Below are 6,276 nucleotides of genomic sequence, written 5' to 3' on the forward strand. Positions count from 1 at the left end.
CATATAAATAACTAGTCTTTGAGACATGAGTTTTGTGACTAGATAGTACTATATCATATGGACAACCACAGTTTACTTAGTTGATCCCCAATGGTTAGACATTCTAGTTGTTCTTATGGCTTTGCAGTTATAAACATTATAAATGACACTGTGATGAAGTTTTTTGAACGTTAATCTTTGTATTTCTAATTAGTTCTTAGGACAACTTCATGGAAGTGGAATCACTGGGTGAAAAGATAGGGATATGTAAAAGAATAGACAATGTTTCTTCACAGACTAGGAAATAATGAAGTGAAACCAAAAAGAAAACCAAACCCGTTGCCGTTGAGTCGATTCCGACTCATAGTCTGCCCCATAGGGTTTCCAAGGAGCGCCTGGTGGAATCGAACTGACAACCTTTTGGTTAGCAGCCATAGCTCTTAACCACTACACCACCAGGGTTTCCAGTGTGGTGCTTTAGTGTGTGTTTATGGGGGGTGAGGTGAAGTGAGTAAAGGATTCTTTACATAGAGAGTCCTGGTAGTGCAACGATTAAGCACTCGGCTGCTAACTAAAAGGTCAGTGCTTTGAAACCACCAGTGGCTCTGTGTGAGAAAAGACCTGGCAATTTGTTTCCTTAAAGATTATAGCCTAGGAAACCCTAGGGGCAGTTCTGTTCTGTCCTATAGGGTCACTACGAGTTGAAATCAACTCGATGCCACACAGCGACAACAATAACAAACATAGAGAGGCTGGTGAATATTTGCAACACTTTGCCAATTCCTTAAACGTTCAATGGAAAAAAACGAAATAACAGGAACGAACAATGAACTGACTGAGAACCCACATGAGTTAAGAAACAGGTCTCTGACTTCTTCTCAACCGGATGACTGAAGAAGACGGATGGATGAAATAGTTTTAAATTAGGGATTGCCACAGTGTAAACTATCAAAGATCAATTGGCGAGGGTGTCCAGGATCTTGGCGAAGATACTACTGAGGCATTTAACCATGGTGTATATAGACCAGATATGGGTGTGTGCACTGATATAAGTTGGTTAATTACAAGAGAATTGCATTAAAACACTGATTATCCACTAATCAGGAGATCCTGATTTGCTATGCCTTGCATGATTGAAAGTATCGTAGGACTATTATCAAGTTACACTTGTAATAGAAAGTATGCATGGGTGTTAGCTTAGGGCTCTTGAAGGAAAAATAAAAATAGAGGGCAGAGAGAGAGAGACTAGTGATGACTTCAGAAGTTATAGATTAATCGATCTTGCTTTGATATCTAGGAAAATGGAGGAATAAATCAAAAAGACAATTGATTTTAATATACCTCAAAGAGCAGAAAAAATGGGGGTAACAAACAACATGACTTTGAAAGGAGTAAATCACTTTGAGTTAATCTAATTTTATTCGCTGATACAGTGACAGGCCTTAAATATGAGAGGAAGCCAAAGAGTTCATATATCTTCACTTTAGTAAGGTTCAGTTTATGTCTCACACGGTGTTCTCATCAAACAGTAGAGAAAATGTAGTTTTGTGTAAAGGGAGGCATAGCTTGTTACTTGCCATTGAATCAGGAACCTGTTGGGGCAAACCACGTTAAGACCCCAGAAGGGTCTATTGGATGCTTATAGTGAATGATATTTGTATTAATTTCTAGAATTTAAGAATACAGATTATGGAGTTTATAGCCTTAGAAAGATGCTAAATCTGTGGTAGATCTGCAGAATTCCAAAGTGGATATGGGAAGAAAGAAAGGTGGTCTGAAATAAGTTGGATGATTAAAATTTTAAACTTCTTTAATCTGGAAAATTTTCTCAGCCTTTAATTACTTTTATATTTGAGGAGCTCAGGCCAGATGTTTTGTAGAATATCCTCAATTTAGGTTTGCCTGATGTTTTCTAAGGAGCCCTGCTGGCGCGGTGGTTAAGAGCTCAACTGCTAACCCACAGGTCAGCGGTTTGAACCTGCCAGCTACTGCATGGGAGAAAGATGTGGCAATCTGCTTCCTTAAAGATTTACAGTCTTGGAAACCCTGTGGGCAGTTCTGTTCTGCCCTGTAGGATAGCTATGACTCAGAATCGACTTGACGGCAATGGGTTTGGTTTTTTCATTGTGTTAATGTTTTCTTATGATTAGGTTCAGGTTATGCATGTTTGGTGGGTGTACTACTTAAATGATGTTATATCCTTCTCAGTGTATCATACTTGGAGGCAAATAATGTGTATCTGTCTCATTATTGATGATGTTGTCTTTGATCACTTAAGGTAGTCTCCGCCAGGTTTTGCCACTGCTGGTTACTGTTTTTCCTGTAATTAATAATTTGTGGGGAGATGCTATAAGACTATGAAAATATCTTGTTTGTCATCAAACTTGCACCCACTAGTGCTAATCCACTGGTGTTTTCTTGACGGAATCGCTTACACTGTAGTGTTTCCCTGGTATTGACTTTGTAACTCCATCATTCCATCTATATTTGTTAGGTGGCATTCCCCTCTAAAGAATAATTTCCCTTCTTCCTAATATACTTTATCCATTTGTTTATTTATATCTTTCTTAATTTAATGATTTTTAATCCTTTATGATAGTTATTTATTTTATTGTGCCAATTGTCCCGTGTTTGGCCAGTGGGAGCCTCTTAATGCTGGGGCCTGTGTCCTTTTGATACAGCCCTATAATTTTAAAATCTTCTCCAGAAAAAATAAATGTTGTCACTTCAAATTCTATATACTTTTAAGTCTCTTCTGTGTAGTCAGTGTTCTGATATGCCAGGATAATTTTTCAGTATCTTTACAGTTTGAGTGGACTTTCTTTCTGCAAGTGATTTTTGTGTTGCTGTTAGGACCTATGTTTCTCTTTCTCTCTTCCTCATGGGTTTTTTTTTCTTTCTTTCTTTTTTTTTTTGACCTCCCTAGATCTCTATAATGCACATGGTGGGAGCTTGAAAGATAGTTCTATTAGAAATTTCTGTTTGATTCTCTGTTTACAGGTAATTTGACATTTATATATATATATATATATTCTTTTTCTTTTTTTTTTTTGGAGGATATGTGAAAACTTTCAGATTTAGGAGGCTGCTGTTACCTCAGCTACATAAAATTCCAGGTCCATAATTATTAAGCACTCTGCAAAACATGTTGGTATTTCAAGACATTTTGCAGTATGCCATGATGTAACTAGAATTTGTGGATTGCGTAGCTTCACCTTTAGTGATTAATGTTCTCTTAATTCTGTTTATCTAGTTAAATTGAAGTTTTTTTTTTAAGTAAATCATTTCAGTTATTCTATCAAATGGTACATCTATCAATCCTTGAAGTACTTTTTCTGGAATACATGTCTATGGTAAATGTAAAACCATTATTTGAGATCATTAGCTCTCTTGATTATGTACCAATTCACCGTGTTTGTAACTTTCTCCATTAGCTTTAAAAATTATCAAATATATATTTAAATACATGGAAATCCAAGCCCATACAATTTTAAAATATGTACATAGATTAAAGCAATAACTGATCAATAGCAGTTGATTATAAGAATGCAGTGAAAAATAGTAGTCACAGACAGTATGCTTAAACGATGAAATAAGCTTTTTAGGCATAATTAAAAACAGTGTTTTCTGTAGTTGCCTAGCAAGCAGAGAGAACTTATTGGTAGGTAAAGAGTGCTTGGACCATGAGCAAAATACTACAAAGCTTGAAACTGCCAGAGTAGAAGACAATTTGCAAAAGTAGGAAGTGGGTGAGTGTGGAGAGCATGCCCCATCTGAAGAGGGCAACCACTTCTCTGGGCCACGTGAAAGATGCAAGCCTATACTTACAACATTGTCCTTCTTTCAAAAAAAGCTAGAAATCATGATTCTTACGAGATATCTCCTGATTTTGAACATTGTTTAATTTTTTAAAACCATGGTTTGGGACAGACAAAACATGTCAGTAAATAAGATTTGGTTCTTAGCCTTCCAGTTTGCAATCTCTCTTCTGGATGCAACGTAAGGACTGGCAGGTGTTGTAGTGAGGAAAGACCTGGGTCAGAAAAAACTGCTTCGAACCGCAGGCCCACTGCCTATTAGCGTTATCAAATCTGGCAAGTCACATCATGAGTCAGCCTCAGTCCTCTTGCCTATGGGATTAATATGTTAATGGTGAAGAAATATGCAGAAATGTTCATTTTTATACCTCTAGAATTCTACTCAAATTATATGTAAAAGTGAATTAGTATCTTCTATTAAGTTCTAAGTTTTAGTCTCAGAGACATGCCATTTATAAGAATACATAATTTCTTGATATCCTTTTGCCATTTAACTCTAAGCTTGCTAACTATGTCCAGTTTTCTCTTGTTTGAGAGGCCATGTATTATGCATTAGTAAAATCACTCAGTCCTGTGCCAGGTAGAGCTCAGGGCCTTCCTGGTCTTTCATACACCAGTTGTTGTTGTTACCAGGTGCCTTGGAGTTGGTTCCAACTCATAGCGACCCCATGCACAACAGAATGAAACACTTCCCTATCTTGTGCCACCCTAACAATTGTTGCTATGGTTGAGCCCATTGTTGCAGCCACTGTGACAGTCCATCTCATTCAAGGCCTTCTTCTATCTTATCAAGCATGATCTCCTTCTCCAGGGACTGGTCCCTCCTGATAACATGTTCAAAGTATGTGAGATGAAGTCTCGTCATCCTTACTTCCAAGGAGCACTCTGGCTGTACTTATTCCGAGACAGACTTGTTCATTCTTCTGGCAGTCCGTGGTGTATATTCAGTATTCTTCGCCAGCACCATAATTCAAAGCATCAGTTCTTCTTTGGTCTTCCTTATTCACTGTCCAGCTTTTGCATGCATATGAGGTGATTGAAAATCTAGGGCTTGAGTCAAGCACATCTTAGTCCTCAAAGTGACATCTTTGCTTTTCAACACTTTAAGGAGGCCTTTTGCAGCAGATTTGCCTAATGCCAGAGGAAGATACATTAGCCTTTTTTTCTACTCAGAATGCTTGTTCTGCATGTTGAGCTGTTGATTTGGTTACAGTTGGTTTTGGCAAACACAAGAGTACCCCTCCTGTATTAGTAAACTGCTGTTTCTGCTTAGTGTATAAAGAACCAAATCTTGCTGGGCAGAAATTCTGTTGGTTGTTCAATGATAACTGATGTTCTTGTAAAGATTGTGGCTCTTACATGTACTCCATACTTAGAAGTTTTTATTTGTATTCTCTATTGTGTACCTGATGTTTTGAAACAAACTATACTGAGTTATACATAATTTTCATGAGGTTATATTTTATTGTGCTTCTTTCAAACAGTTTGTTTATAAAACATTATACTTAGTAACATAAAATCTGTTTAAGTGGAAATATTTTGAGCTTTGTAATTAATAAGTGTTCTTCCTAACACCCTTGCTCTAAAATAAATAAATTAATAAATTTGATTAAATAACTTTCTCCTTATAATCACAGTGACGTCCAGGAAAACAGAAAATAGATCTGCTTATGGATTTTTGTGAGGTGTGCAAGTGGCATACCAGCATTTTTCTGTGCGTGGTTTTCAGTTAGAATTGAAATGCAATTACAAAGTGAATTGGTGCAATTATCTGGATAAGTCAAGCAAAATTCTCTTCTACCTGAGTGATCTACATACATCAGATAAAAGTACATTTAAAAAAAACTTGAATTATTTGAATAATCACCTCACATCTCCAGCTAAATTTATGTATAAACCTTTCATAGTTTTCAATTGCCTCTCCTGTGTTCTATCAGTCTTGTGGGGACAGTGTGTTTCTTCCTTATAGTTCTGAAGCAGTGTAGACTTTTTTTACTTTTTACTTAAGAGGGCCCTCCTTAACTGATCTTTAGAATAGCTGCATGTACTTGGGAATACTTTTGTTCATCAGCCTATTATATTTTGATAGTGGTATGAACTATATTTTGCAAAAACCTTATTTCAATATGTTAAGGTATAGAGTCTGAATGTGTGTTGGTCTGGATTTCTTTTTTTTTTCCTGTGACCTTGGCAAATTGCTTACTCCTTTGGATTTTTTTCTTCCTCCACAGATGCATTTTCTAGGAGTATTTTGAGGATGAATGTTTGCAAATCATTTTGAAATTGCCAGGCAGCATATACAGTAAGTAATACCTTTTTTAATTTTTGCTCTCAATTGCAGTCATGTTGAATGAATTTGGCAGACAGTCATAAAAGCACACATTTTGATTTACAGTTTTTTTCTTTTTTTTTTTTATTGTACTTCAGGTGAAGGCTTACAGAACAAATAGTTTCTCATGAAACAGTAGTAGACATATTG

At 36.4% G+C, this 6,276-nt stretch overlaps 1 protein-coding gene across 1 annotated transcript in view; it reads left to right on the forward strand.

The window, feature by feature from the left end:
* Nucleotides 1–6,276, forward strand: part of GALNT13 (polypeptide N-acetylgalactosaminyltransferase 13) — a 668,619-nt gene that overhangs the window by 48,733 nt on the left and 613,610 nt on the right. Inside the window, exon 2 of the mRNA XM_004375392.2 lies at nucleotides 6,029–6,099. The gene's annotated coding sequence lies outside the window, so the exon portion shown is untranslated. The remainder of the gene's footprint in view (nucleotides 1–6,028; nucleotides 6,100–6,276) is intronic.

This window comes from Trichechus manatus, unplaced genomic scaffold, assembly GCF_000243295.1.
Source record: "Trichechus manatus latirostris isolate Lorelei unplaced genomic scaffold, TriManLat1.0 scaffold00036, whole genome shotgun sequence".
Classification (NCBI taxonomy): Eukaryota; Metazoa; Chordata; class Mammalia; order Sirenia; family Trichechidae; genus Trichechus; species Trichechus manatus.